We start from the raw sequence: 15,384 nt of genomic DNA, 5'->3' as shown, positions 1-15,384 counted from the left end.
TTACCGTCACAGTTGTAAAGCAGGAAATAGTACGCTAAATTTAATTAAAGCTTTTACTTCCTATGGTGTGATAAACTTGTCCACAAATTATTAAATTATTAATAATTTAGATTTAATTAATTTTGCTGAGCAAGTAAATGAATCATTGATTTGGAGGTTTATTGTTACAATTGTGAAAGGAAATACCAATCGAATTGATGTATTATATGTATAGACTATAGTAAAGTCTATAAATTATAGAAATCTGCTAATATTTTAATAAAAAGCAGGAACGTGTCTAAATGTTTAATTTTCTCGACCATGAATGCTGTTCATAGTTTATTACTTTAATCTGAGTTTCTATCAATTAATTTCTCGGAAGTTCTACTCATTAGAATGTATCAAACATATCGGACAAAGTTTCCACGATGATTAAACGAGTCTAAATGTCGCAGGCTAATTAAATAAAGCGAAGCTCGCATTTGGCGTAATTTACATTTACATTCGAAAGACGCAACCACGAAGTAGAAATAGAAAAGTGTTAGAAGGATAACGAGCAATAAGCAACGAACCTTGTGTATCCTCTGAGCGAAGGCCTGCGTCGAAGTAGGCCACGTAAATCCCCAAAACTTCAATTCTCGGTGTTCCACTTCGTCATGCCTGCCTGAGTTCTTAGTTCCATCTTCCGGTATTCCAAACTTCTGGATCGGTATAGAGTTGTCACGTAGCAGGTTAGCGATCCACGGATAATATCATCCCGAGGAACTCGTCGAAAGAGACCAGCCAGAATGTTTTCAATTTCGTGAAATCGACATGCATCTGCGGACTGTTACGATCTAACTGACACAGAAATATCACCCAGATCGAACGATTTCCCAGCTGACCGACGATAAGATATAGAAATTTGTATCGAATCGCTGCTTCCTGTCACTTCCTCTTAGGATTTTCAAAATTCACTGATCGCAACATCGTCAACAACGATTTGGAATCAGATATTTCCGAACAATTCAATTCGTAGCGGACAAAACAACTCGAGCATTTCTATTATCGTCAAACTGCCACGATCTTATCCTCCCGATCTCTCTCGAACCTTTAATCCCGTGACTTTTCCGACGCTTCAAATATCCGTCACCTGGTAACATAGCATTAGCGGTTACGCAGATCGAACGATTGATCGCGAAGTACATGCAGGACTCTTCAGGATCGCGTACGAGATATTTCTCGAGTCGTTTCGCAAGTTACGAAAGATTTCCACTGTCCTTCTTCTTCACCCGCGCACCACATAACTCGAGCAAGGATGATGTACAATGGCTGGAGGCGTTAAGCTAATGCTCGATGAAAGGGCGAGAAACGAGGGAGGAAACGAAAAAAAATGAGGAGACGTGAAATGAAATGAAAGGATGGCGAGGATGCGAAGAAGTAGCTCTGATATCTAAAAAGACATATCGATCTCGTTCGACGGAAGAACTCGTGTGGGAGCGCGCGACTTCCGGCTCCGTCGCGTTTCAAACTCAGCTCCGAATGCGACTCGACGGCGGGTCGGGCAACGGACACGCGGCGAGAATTCAAGTGAGCGCCCGTCAGCGCGTCGCGATGCCGTGCAGCGTCGTCAACCTCGTTCCAGGAGACGCTTGCGCACCAGTGTCCGGCACCCTTCGACGTCCACGTAGGGTAGAGGGATGAATCGTTTTCCCCGTGGCGTTGTTATCAATTCACCTAGTTTTCTTCATAATCGCCGAGAACCTAGGTGACGGTTAGGTGTGTGAATTAACAATGAGCCACTCGATTCTGATGACGGCACGTGGACGCTTTCGAGTCTAGACTGATTCCAACAACGGTGATCTCGCGTTCAAAGGGATGACGTGCACGGCTTTCTCTACAATTACACTAATATCTTGCGCGTTCCTTTCTTCATCCCTTTTCCTTTTACGGCCCTCTTTCGCTCTCTCTCTCCTCTGTTCATATTCGTATCTCCGTTTTACGTTCCCGTCCTCTACGAAAACGTTTCCCAACAACGCGATTCCGTGCATATCGAGAGGGATGGCGCGCATTGTTTCGTACAATTACACTAATATCTTTCCACGACCTCCTTTCTTTCGCTAAAAAATATGGGCGACGACAGCATAAGAACAATGCGGATGAAAATTAGGGACAACGAAAATCCATTTCAAGCTATGCTTTCGAGAGAAACGATTTTAAAAATCCATTAAGCACCCCCGTGCACCGATCGTAAGAGCTCATGAGCCAATGCAGTGCATGGCATTTCGTCACGCGACACCGCTGTCTTATGCACTCCTACCCTACCATTAGTGCACGCGTGCTCGATGGGTTTCGCAAAGCTGTTCTCCAATTATATCATTTTTTCTTCGCTTCTGAAGTCATCCCTTTCGTTTCACTCGACTCGTCGTCGAACACCCCGCGACTTGTGTTTCGCTGAGAACTTTTGTTACGCTTCCGAAATAACGCGAGTCGATCGAGCGGTCGAAAAAAAGATGAAAGAGCGTCCGCCGTTCGCATGAATTCGCGTTGCACTTTATCGCGGTATTCAACTAATTGTACGAGTTTACATCGCGGCACGGCGTGATCACGTCGATTAACGAACAGCTTTCGGAGATACACGACACGCTGCAAACTGTGCAGCGGCAGTAGGTCGGCGCATGCAAAGCTCTATCGCTGATCCCAATCTTCTCCTTTGACGAGGATGTGTGATCGAGCACAGTCCAAAATTAACACCGTGCCACAGGAGCATGAGCGAGGCAACATAGCGTCACGTACAACACAGAGATCAGTTGACTCGCCCCCTTTGGTACACGCGTTTCGAGCGACATGTCCGACGTACTAGATAAAAACGAAATTATTTCGCTGCACGCGTTTCGACGCGTGCTAGTCCATTATTAGTCGAATTAATGAGGCGAAACGGTATTTTGTTGATATATTTTTCATAGTTCATTTCCATAATCATATTGATGATCGTAGGGGTTAAAGAATTCTGGTATTTTGCTATTCGCGTGAGTCACAATGGTAGAAAAAATACGCCGGAAGCGATTCGGTTATAAAACGAACAGACAGAAATGATAACTTTCACCCCTGCGGTAAGGAGGGACTTAGTCGTGGATATCTGTTTGAATGAGGGTAATATCAGGAAGAGCTTTTTGATAGGGTCTTAGAGCGACCTGAGCGCAGGTAAAGACAAGCTCCCAGAATGACGTCACGACAGAAGCTGGAATGGATGAACGGGTTGCCGCGACGAGGGTGGTCAACGTGAAACTGGCGACATGAAAAGAGAAAGGAGAAAGAAAGAGGAAATGGTCGGACAGCCTCATCATCCTCCGCTAATATTTACTTACGCACATGCAAAGACCAGCCTGGTTACTAAAAGAACTATCTCGTTGGTATTCTTTGATAAAGATGTCGAGAACTAAGGAAACCTCAATGACCGCACCTAACCCCGTTTAATACACCTCTGGGTATTCACCTGCTATCGCGATGCACTTTTGTGCATGAAAATATGTTCGTTAATTAATATTGTACGAATGAAGTATTGTACGGCAGATATGTTAGAGATCGATGAATTATTGCCTATTGATTCAGGCGATAGAAATAAAAAATGTATTACATAGACATTAGCTAGTAATGTACTGTGTCATAACATGTATTCTAAGTATTATGTACGGTGGACATTATATGTTCAAAATTTACTCGCACTTTTCTATTTATGTTTGAAATGGATAATTTTTAGCTTACGTAGTTTTGGTTTTGATCACTAGTAGTGTCCTAATGTTATTCCAATACTCAATCGGTAAAGTCTAAACTATTGTAACCATACCACAGACAAGGTACATACGAGACAGACTAAACATTTTGTAGAATTTCGTGGCTTGTGCTCTGAAATACCGATCATATAAAGAACTACAAGTTTGGTTGTGCCCCCTACAATTTGAAGTGAAAAACCACATTCAACTCTGAAGTTGATAAAGTCGCGTATGATATCTCGCGAGTTCTATGGATCAATTTTTTGAAGAATTTTTATTTTCGTGGATTAATAAAAATTTAGGCCAAACGATCAATATTATATCACTGAAGTTAAACCGAATGATGAAGCTATACTATTACGCATTATACCATCCGTAATCCAATGTACAGTGCTTCAGTTCTCTAAAGGAACCGTAAACTGTAAAGTGGATTGCAAACAATATAAATCTAACACGTAGTCCTTAGCATGATATCGTTTTCGAGAGCGCAATTTCTCAGAAACGTTACCAAGAGTCCAGGTCCATCCCGTGGAGGTGACTACGCAGGGACCCATCCCTGGAACCCTAATCTCATCCACTCTCCATTACACCTATGTGTTCTCGGTACAGAAGGTACCGAGGTCTGACTCTATTTGTGAATTTCAAGCAACCGGAATTCATAATACATTCTCCAAAATTTAATATAAATTTTAGAAGTTCTAATATGGACTTTTATGAAAGGAATAACAAGACATATCATTTTCTTACCCAAAGTAAAATTTGTAAAGTGACTCTACTGGCACTTTGGAATAATTAAAGTTAAATTAAACTGAAATTCAGAAAAGAAGCTAAGTTAAAGTAAGAGTAGAAATAAAAAATCGACCAGAGTTGCGAAATCTCGATGGGCACCGAGAACCACATCAGTTTGATTGAGAACTGTCTCACGGCGTAACGATAAAAGACGAATTCGGCGCACGAATAAAGAAACGGCGTGAAGCGAACTTACGAATCACAGGATTCGAATGCTCAACTGCCTATATAACTCAATGGTTTACCAGTACGACTAAACGCGAGAAAAATTGTTATATTTTAATGCACGAGCAGTAATGGATTATAGAAGTGGCTATTCCTCACTTTGGATAAGAAAATGTATTTCTTTACAATTTTATTATAAAGCAGAATAGGAGGATAGGAGAATTACATACACAAATAATACACAAAAGTATTAATCCCTCGGTGATCCAGCAGCGAGAACCTAGACTTAACTTAACTAATAATACAATTTACAATCCAATTGAAAGTTTCAAAACCTTAAAAAGGACTTGGAAAATTCCGACTGAATTGCAAACGACTTAAATCTATGCATGTAGTCCTTAGCTTGATATAGTTTCCGAGAGAAACGAATACATTTCCGGTCTCTTGGAAACGTTACCAAGGGTTCAGGCCCACCCCGAGGAAGTAACTATGCAGGGACCTAATATTGGAACTTAAATTCCAGTATAATTCAACACCGAATTAATTTTATAAAATTGAATAAACCATTTTAAGGTAACTATTTAGAACTAGATATACTTGAAATGAATGATAGCAAAGTTCTAAGTGTTGAAATTGTATTATATAGAATCTGAAATAATTAAAAACTATTGCGAATTTGTAAGTATAATAGTCACCATGTCATTCATCTTTTAGAATTGTAATTACACCCACCGCAAACTATCATTTTTACGGAAACTTATTCTTTATGTAAATATACCTTAGATCATTTAATTGCATCGATAGAGAGAAGAAATATTATATTGTAACTATTCGTATTACATAATACTTACTGTTTATTGCAATTTCTTCTATATTTCAAGAGGTTTATTGTACCTTCATGCATATTTCCCACTTTAGAGGTAAGAGAGAGAAAGAAGCTATAAGAAAAATTAAGACAGATGATAAGGACCTTACTCTGGAACCCTTGGCGCCATTTCCATAATTATCGACAGCGAAGTGAACTACAGAAGAACTGCTAGTGCCATTTCTTGGAGAAACGCTGAAACTAGTCGGGCATTAGTTTCAGTACTTTCTGCAGACATGCCGCTAGTAGTTCTTGAGTAGTTCACTTTGCTGTCAATCGATAATTGTGTGCGACCAGTTTGAGCACATTTCACAGAGATGGCGAAAGGGGTTCTCAAGCAGGGTGGCAACATCTGTCTCAGTCCTTCTTATAGCTTTCTTATATATTTTTCTCTCTCTCACCTCTAAAGCGGGAAATATAATTTATCTTACTCTTTCTATTCAATGAAAATTAAGGAATTTCTTTATTTAATCAGCAGTACTCTAAAATTCTGTAATTAAGATAAGAGAGAGAAGCAGAGAGAAGGATTGAGAAGCGGAAACAAAGTTAGGAAGGGAATATGTGTTTAATATACAGGGTGACTTAGTTCACCCTTTTTACTCCTGTGACAAATTGTTACAGCAAACAAAAATGTTCATACAAACTTAGGTCCAATTTGCAAAAGTGGCAGAGAAAATTGGGATTTTTGTTTTTTCAGAGAAACAACAGTTTCACTCATATTATTGATTATATCTTCCAAACCGTTAGTGCTACAAGAAAATGACAAATAATACTGAAAAGGGCAATAAATTTTCTACTATAATAGTCCCTATTTTACCCTGAATCTCGGAAACAGGTGGAATAATAAAAGTTTAAACTTATCTCAAGCTTTACACAGAAATGTAATCTAACAAGTTCTCTTTTCTCGAATTCTTCCTATCTACTTGTGCAATCTATATTTCTTGAGTGTAATATCTGTAGCCATGACCATTCTCCCATTTGCTGAAACAAACAAACAAACCATCTTCTTCTGTGGAATTTGCTCCAGTATGCATGCCTCCAAGAAGCTACGTATAAAGACTGTCAGGGAGTGCTAATACTTTTACGATGACTCCATTCCTCATCCCTGAGCGGCTAAAATATCATAGATCATTTATCTTTAAATGCGAAAGATCATTACCGGTTTCGTTTTTATTAATTTACGGTTTCGTATGGAAAATTTATCTACCATAATTAGGTTTACGAAGTTTTGTTCTAATTCAATTTAAATAAAATTAACCTATGGCAGCCATTGGCTTCTAATTATTTATTATATAATTTTTAATCGTATCACAATATGATGCAATTAATAATTATATATTGAATAACTAGAACCCGGGTCTCACCGCGTGGAGGTTGCTGCCAATGGAGACCCACCCTAACCACGTCCCATCCACCCTCCTTTTATACAAGATATTATTAAATAAAACCTCCTTTCAATGTACAGTTGCAACAAGTTCGATGTCTGATCCCTATGCAAACGTACAATGGAAGGAGTTTCATAAAGAATTTTCGCGAGAAAGAGTTGTTACAAATGGAAGGAAACACAAATACGCTGCCTAGCGAATAATTGTTTTAATTTCAAACCAATCAACCTAACTAGAAATATATATCGACTTAAAAGATGTGATTTCTACCTATCAATGATCTGAAAATATTTCACCCTACGTATGCAAAGATTGAAGAGAATACAGTACATGAAGTACTTTGTATTCATGAACTGGAAGTGTTTGCAAAAGTAAACAACAGAAGAGAAGCACTGAAGCAACAAAGAAAGAATATAATAGAAGATTTTGCGCAGATAAACAGAGTCGATCGAATTTACAAGATGCGAGACAACATATGAATGACAAGACGATAGTATTGAAAACACTAGAATATTCAAAACAGCACTGGAAACACTGGAACACCTAAAGTAAAACTGGAATCGCTGCAATATCAAAAACAGAGATGTACAACATATGGAACCATAGCACATGTTAATAGATTATACAAAAAATATATCCAAAAAGAGATACACATGTAAATATAAGGTAAATATAATTAAGAGTACATGTAATAACAACAAAATAATAAACGGGACAAGAAACGCTGCAATACCTGAAATAGAAATGTACAACAGGTAAAATAGTAACATGCGGTTTAACAAGTTTCATAAAAAATACAACCAAGAACAGAAACGCACACGCATATAGAAAAACATAAGTGTATTTGGGAACATTTAGATAGAAATAATATAAATATGATTATATAGTATTTGTAGCTCTTCTTCGTATATCCATTTTGTACCTCACCCTCTTTAACTCGTATTACATACGTATGACCATACCTTCATCCTCATAGCATCATTTCCATCCTGATGTATTACTTTAATCAAATGGACGTCTCCGTAAAACTATAAGCTGCAACAAAAACTTATACAATAGATTAGTAATACCGTAGGAAAATTTGACAAACAAACAATATATATAAATTAGAAATACAGAAACATCATTTTATGGAAATAGCATGAAAAAAGTGATGTATGTAACATATAATAAAACCAATGTGTTTGGTTATGATGTACATTATTTCTTATTACCTTTCGTTAAATTAATTAAATAATTGATTCACTTGAAAAGAATCATTTCGAATGTAAAATATTACTAATTTAATAATACTTTTTTTAAAGAATTATTAAACTACACTAACTTCGATTTTATAGGTAACTGTATTGAAATATAATTTGTGATTTTTAATGCTTATGTATTCTGATACACAAAACGCACAATGGAATATGTAAATGTCAATCGCGAAATCAACGTTAAATAAAAGGTTGTAAAAACCATCTTTGGCTATCCGTAGAAAATAACTACATTAATCTGTAATATTTTATGACAAACGCTCGATCAGCAGAGATATGAAATAAAAAATTGAAGAGACGAAATCAATCCATCGTCTCTCATTATTGTAATTATTAAATATCGTAAATAAGGTATTCTCTCTATTCGGTATCTTTTCGGTACAGAATACCACAAAAATCAATCGCGGTAAACAATTTAAAATACTTGGAATAATAATTTATTGAAACAGAAATTAGCAACATTAATCGCGACAGCAACCATATTGGTGCTCTTCATAATTCGCAACACTGATTTATTAAGCGTCAAATAAAAAAACTGAAATCTAATCGCGGGGTGTGTCAGGAAAAAGCAATGCGCGAGCAGCCACCTCACGGTGCTTTACTTAATTCGCAACCCTAATTTATACACCCATCATTTAAGCACGCAACTCTAATAAAAGAGATTTTTAAACAGTGATCTGCATAAGTGCGATGTCACCACGGTGCAATGTAGCCCTTTGGCTACTGTGGTGACTCTCTATGCAAGATCACACTTTCAAGTGGAAGAATTTATGCGATATCGCACCCTGGTGCGACGTAGCTCCTTTGAATGACGATTCCACAGAAACAGTGGAAGATTTGGGCATCTGATTAATCGCAACACTATCGTGAAAAACGCGTCATTCATTACCGCATACACTAAATGGAATCAGAAACTTAACAATTGAAAACTATTATTTCTACAAGAAACAAGATGCAATTACTCGCGATAAAAATAATTAAAAATTATTAGTACATATTAAAATAGCAAATACAGTTTAATAATATTCGCGAAACAAATATCAGCAAATAATAATTATATATTCAGCAAACAGTCGCGATTTCATAGTTCGCAACACTAAAAGAGCAACACGATTATCATTTTACGCAACTCTAATTCAAAGCCCGATATATTAATTAATACGCGACTCTAATAATACTCGCGAATTGGATTAGTACGTAACTCTAATAACACCGCGATTTGAATTTCTTCGCAACACTAACAGGAACCGTAATTAATTATACGCAACGCTACAATTGAAATCGCGATTTGCCCAACATTTGAGGAGCCAGCATTCTGCTGGCTAGAATATACTATTACTACTACATAAATATGAGCATAATGACAAAGTAGTAACAAAGAATGACTTTGCATTCCGAGAATTATCTCCAAATGCATAGACATTAGTAGTTGCCCTCTTCTCCGGGCCTCTTCGGCATATAGCCTCTTCTTTCTTCGGGCTTAAAGCCCAGTATCCTGAAACTTATATCTAAGCTCGAGATTTCCTGAGCGCAAACCAAAAAATAACATACAAAGGTGAAATAAAAATATAAATCGCGAAAGTTCTCAACGCACGCAAACGAGCAACGATTCGAAAGAATTGTTGTTCGTACAAACGTGCCAAACCTCGAGCAGAAAAAAACGTTCGTTTCGTCAAATCGCGACCGCGACCGCGGGTCGATTCGAAAAATCGATCGAGTAAAGCCAGTGGCGAACGGCATCACCCGTTTGTTCCAGCTATACTGTCGATCTTTCAAATCTAATTCCCTGAAACAGGTTGAACCACACGAGAAACGCGCCTGCCCGATCGGTGACTGTGGTCAACCTGCCCGGCCCTACCTACTTATATTTAACAGGCAAACATACCAGAAGTAAACTACCTACCTACCTAACGCTATATTTAAAAAATGCCAACAGACTCGTACCAACATATACATACAACACACGGAATAGTCGCGAGCTTGCATACAACCTCACACTTTCTAAATTTTACTTACTTGCACACCATCTATTGCAATCTGAGGGATTTTACTCATCGTTCTACGTTACACTATTATTGTAAGTAATGATACATTTAATGGAATAATGCAATAGTTAATGTTTAATAAAAACTGACGTATTTCCACAGTCTAATCACACGTGTGGTAAATGCGTCGTACAATACATTACGACATCAGATTGCAAAAAAATCTTATAAACTAGTAGGGAATCATCGTGCCCATCACCTCTATCCCATCCAAGTAGCACATGGGCACGTGAATGGGGTCCTGGCAACGAACACGGAAAAGGAAGCTGAAAATCCTGATCTAAATATAGTGATTAGTAAAAAAACAACACATATTAACCGTACTTCGGTTTATTTTTATTTTATTCATTCACATATTAAGTTATTCATTGATAGTTATCACACTGCACGGAGATGTAAAGAATTCTACTTTCAATCTTAACTCAAACATAATCTGTACATGATTTTAAAAATGATCAAGTCTAAAGAATACACGAGATTGCCGCTACAGCCACCAGCGTAGTTGACGCATTTTCGCGTCCACGAAAATGATTAACGTGACCAGAATATCATCGAGTAACATTCCAGACACGACCTCCCTTGAGGCAGGAATTGAGATACGCTCAATTAGCGCGCCGCGAACCCCTAAGCGAGATTCGAAGCTACCAATACCCTTGGTGAGGGTGGCGGGCTCCCCCGTCTGCCTTTCGGAATAACCGAGGGCCTTACGGACGGGGCAGGGCGCCCGTACTGGGACGCGTACATCGCCAACAATAAACTACTTTGAGTCTATGCAGTGTAAAATTAGCTACCAATTATTAAATATTGATTGAGACAAGAAATAGGAGCTTCACAGTTCATTTTAATATTGTAACGTACAGAATAGAGTAAAAAAGCGCGGCGCAACGCGAACAAATTGAGTGAAAAACTATCGACATCCTTTGGGATGTAATCCTTCCTTCGAAGCGGACTCTCCCCCCATGTGATCTTAAAAACAGGCAAAGCAAACCCACAAGAAGTTACTACTACAACCACCAGTACCAGTTGACGTATTTTCACGTCCGCGAAATGTTTAACGTGACCAGGTGCCTACGGTGACACCCAGGCACGACCTCTCCTTGAGGCAGGGATTGGGATACGCCCAATCAGCCGGCAGTGAACCCAGTGCAGTAATCTAGTACGCAGTCCACCACTACCGATGCCCTCGGTGGGGGTGACGGACTACCCCGTCTGCCCGTCGGAATAATCCGGGGGCCTTACGCAACGGGGCAGAGGCCAATACTGGGACGCTATAGTGGTAACACTTCGCTACTCGACGATGAACGCAAAGTTCATTTATTTATTGACAAGAATAATTAAATTTGAATTCAATGTTGTATTTCAAATTATAGTTAAATTTTAAATTAAAAGTAAATTTAAAGTTAAAGTTAAACTTTAAATTACACTTAAATTTAAAATCAAAGTTAAATTCGAAATTATAAATTAAATTTAAAATCAATTAGTTCACATTCCGTACGTTATAATGGTAAAAGGAATTGGTAAGCGCTTCTCTCATTATCTCGATCAGTATTCAATGTAATATAAATTATAGAATTGGAGATTATGGGATTCACATATATGATAGTTCTATAAAAAATGTACTAATTTCGAGCGATCTCGTCATCAAAGCAATCATTCTAAAATATGAATACAATATTCAAGCTCGATGCTTTGATTTCAATATCTACTCGACGCAAAATGTCTTCTTGCACATGAAATATAACATAGATTCGGTAATCAAGCGAATAGACTTTAATTATAACAAAAGCTATATTATAAATTTACACTATATTTCATACATATGATAGTTATCATATATATTTATCATATATTTTATATATTCAATTTACAATCAATAGAAACTCGATAACAATTTCTATCATGTGCTACTAACATGAGTATTATGTGGCAAAAGCATTTAATATTTTCAATGAAAAATAGTAAATATTAGTAAACGAAGTCGGAGGGTATCCGACTTCACCACTAAGCACTGCTATGACAAAGCAGTTATAATATATACTACCTACTAATATTCGTCGAAGTCGCTCGAACGTAGTTTCTCAACTACGCTTCTATGTTTCGTTTCATGGCCTTGGTATTTCACTATCTGCTTCAACTATAAACAAATCAGGTAATTGAAAATCTACTACGAAAGACACTTCTCGGAAATACGAGTTCCAGGAAAATTTTCGGGCGTATTTTTCTGAGTACAGTATTGTGTTATGGTATATCTACGTGTAGAACACGTATAATATATATAATATTTTACTCTACATATTATTTTATTATCTATACAATATTAACTGCGAATAGTGTAATACATTATGTACTGAAATACTCAAATTCGTATCGTGAAATGGAAATTATTACAATAAATCTCTTTCGAAGCAAAATTCAACTATTGAAAGGAGGGAATATTATTTATACGGTGTTAATTGCGAATATTGCAGTACATTATGTACTGAAATACTCGAATTCTTATCCCAAATGCGAATTTATTGTAATAAATCTTTATCTAGGCGAAATTCAACTGTCGGAAGGAAAGAATATTCTATACAAGATGTAAATTGCAAATATTGCAGTACATTATACTGAAATATTCGAATTTGTGTCGTAAATAGGAATTTATTACAATAAATCTCTTTCGAGGCAAAATCAAGAAATATTACCTATTTTTTGTGGCAAGAACAAAATTATTGCAATAAGTTTCGTCGATTATTCGATTATTGAAAGAGATTTATTGCAATAATTTCCATTTTACGACAAGAATTCGAGTATTTCAGTACATAATGTATTGCAATATTCACCAATTAACACCTTATAAATAATATTTCTTCTTTCCAATAGTTGAATTTTGCCTCCAAAGTAATTTATTGCAATAGATTCCATTCTACGACAAGAATTTGAGTTTTCAGTACATAATATACTGCAATATTTGCAATTAACACCATATAGTTAATATTTCTGCCTTTCGATAGTTGTATCTTACATCGGAAGAGATTTATTGCAATAATTTCCGTTTTACAACAAGAATTCGAGTATTTCAGTACATATTGTAGTGCAATATTCACAATTAACATTGTACAGGTAATGAAATAATATGTATAGCGAAATATTATATATATTATACGTGTTATACACGTAGATATATACTTATAGAACAGTACAAATTTTTCTGTACAAATTATTTCGGGCAATGTATACAATAACACAATGGTATGTACTTTTCACAGAAAAATACGCACGAGAATTTTCCTGGAACTTGTATTTTCGAGACGTGTCTTTCGTAGTAGATTTTCAATTAGCTGATTTGTTTATAGTTGAAGCAGATAGCGAAATACCAAGGCCACGAAATGAAACACAAAAGCGTAGTTGAGAAACTACGTTCGAGCGCCTTCGGCATCGTTCGAACGTCTTCGCGCTCGTTCGGTCGCTTCCGGTGCGTGCACCGAATGGCACCGGCAGTCAGTTCGTGTCGTCCTCTACTGGCGGTAAGATGTGTGTCACTCGCTGCTGTCGATATAACTTTTCGAGGCACGTTTCTACATTCCAGGTACGTTCATTCGCTTGCTTATCAACTGCATAGTATTATCAATTATAATTCTATTATACTTTTGTTCTATTACTAACTTTATTTAATCATTGCATACTCGATTAATTATTTATTGAACATTATCATCACAAATATGAAATTATCTTTAAATTTTCTTCTTACTTTTCTTTCTATTATTGCGTTTCATTGTTCATAGTTGTTCATAAACTCTCTTTCAATTCTGAAAATATGATTTATAAACTTGTTTATTATAAAACGTCTATATAACTAATTTTACCTTTGTATATTTATTCTAATTGTTTTGTTTTGTTCTGTTACAGATTTTTAAACAGTTATGTCTTTCAAGGGATGGATATAATGGCCAACGAACATTATTATTATTATTGAAGTGGTGTGATGCAAAGACTGTAAGATCTTGATGAGAACGTATGGTATAAATTTATATTACCCTATTATTGATCATATGGTAATATTTTATATATAATTGATAATGAACACATGATGTATGTAACATGTAATGAGTTACTTGTTCAATAATCATTCTCACGAGCAATTTTGAATATTTATAGCATATAATATAATCCACTAATTAAGAATATTGAATATGCTTGAAATTCTGACACCAAATAATCATAATTGATTTTTTATAGATCAATCACGAATTCTTAATATGTTCATAAATAATTGATAATATTTGGATATATTTTACAATATATTCGAACTTTATAAACTATTTTATTCACATATACATATATTTTTGCATAGTTAAATAATTTAAAAGGGAAGTAATATTTTTTTGAACAAACGCTCGATCGGGAAAAGATGAAGAATAATACGACAGTAAATTGTGTGTTGTTTTTATTTACCCCTTGTTTCCCCACGTACAATGTTTTTCTTCCAGGATATTTTGGTGATCGCGCGCAATGCGATCGGTAGAGTCAGTGTTTGTTACGATAAATAGTTTTAGTATTATTCAGAGCACAGCTGCTCTAATTATAATTAAATTTTTTTTTTTAATATTCATACGCGAAAGACTAGAGTCAGCGTTTGGTTCGTATAAATGCCAATAGTATTGTAGTCTATTATTTATTTTTTTTTAATTGCTAATTTTTTTTTAAATATTTGCTGCCTCGGTACTAGAATCAAATTGCTGTCTACCTAAAGGATCTAGCTGTGCTTCAAAAGCCAAAAATGTAAGTATCTTTCGTACTTTAGTTACAATTCCAAATTTGTTAAACTTATAATCTTTTTAATTATTAAATTAACATAATTGTGGTTAATTTATTGTAAGCAATCACAAAATTAATCACAATAAAGTAAATTAATAATTAATAACATTAACAAAAACGTTAAAAGGCCAAATTATAATAATATGGTTTTTGTTTAAGATTTTCAGCCACTTCTATGATGGATTCATCTACCACTTCTACCCTGACGACAACGTTCATGATGTCCTCCTAGAAGTAAGCAACATTTCTTAACATTTTTTTTCATTTCTTAACTGATTGATTGTGTGGTATCATGAATTTTAATTCATAATATGACTTTTTTCAGGCATATCTTGAAAGACTTCACTG

At 36.0% G+C, this 15,384-nt stretch overlaps 1 protein-coding gene across 1 annotated transcript in view; it reads right to left on the bottom strand.

The window, feature by feature from the left end:
- The window catches only part of Machr-b (muscarinic acetylcholine receptor), a 32,193-nt gene extending 31,249 nt beyond the window's left edge, over positions 1 to 944 (bottom strand). Inside the window, exon 1 of the mRNA XM_076900234.1 lies at positions 552 to 944. The gene's annotated coding sequence lies outside the window, so the exon portion shown is untranslated. The remainder of the gene's footprint in view (positions 1 to 551) is intronic.
- Between the last annotated feature and the right edge of the window lie 14,440 nt (positions 945 to 15,384).

The sequence above is a fragment of the Xylocopa sonorina genome, chromosome 1, assembly GCF_050948175.1.
Source record: "Xylocopa sonorina isolate GNS202 chromosome 1, iyXylSono1_principal, whole genome shotgun sequence".
Taxonomy (NCBI): domain Eukaryota; kingdom Metazoa; phylum Arthropoda; class Insecta; order Hymenoptera; family Apidae; genus Xylocopa; species Xylocopa sonorina.
Note: the sequence above shows the minus strand (reverse complement) of the source record. Positions and strands in the feature narration are given on the sequence as shown.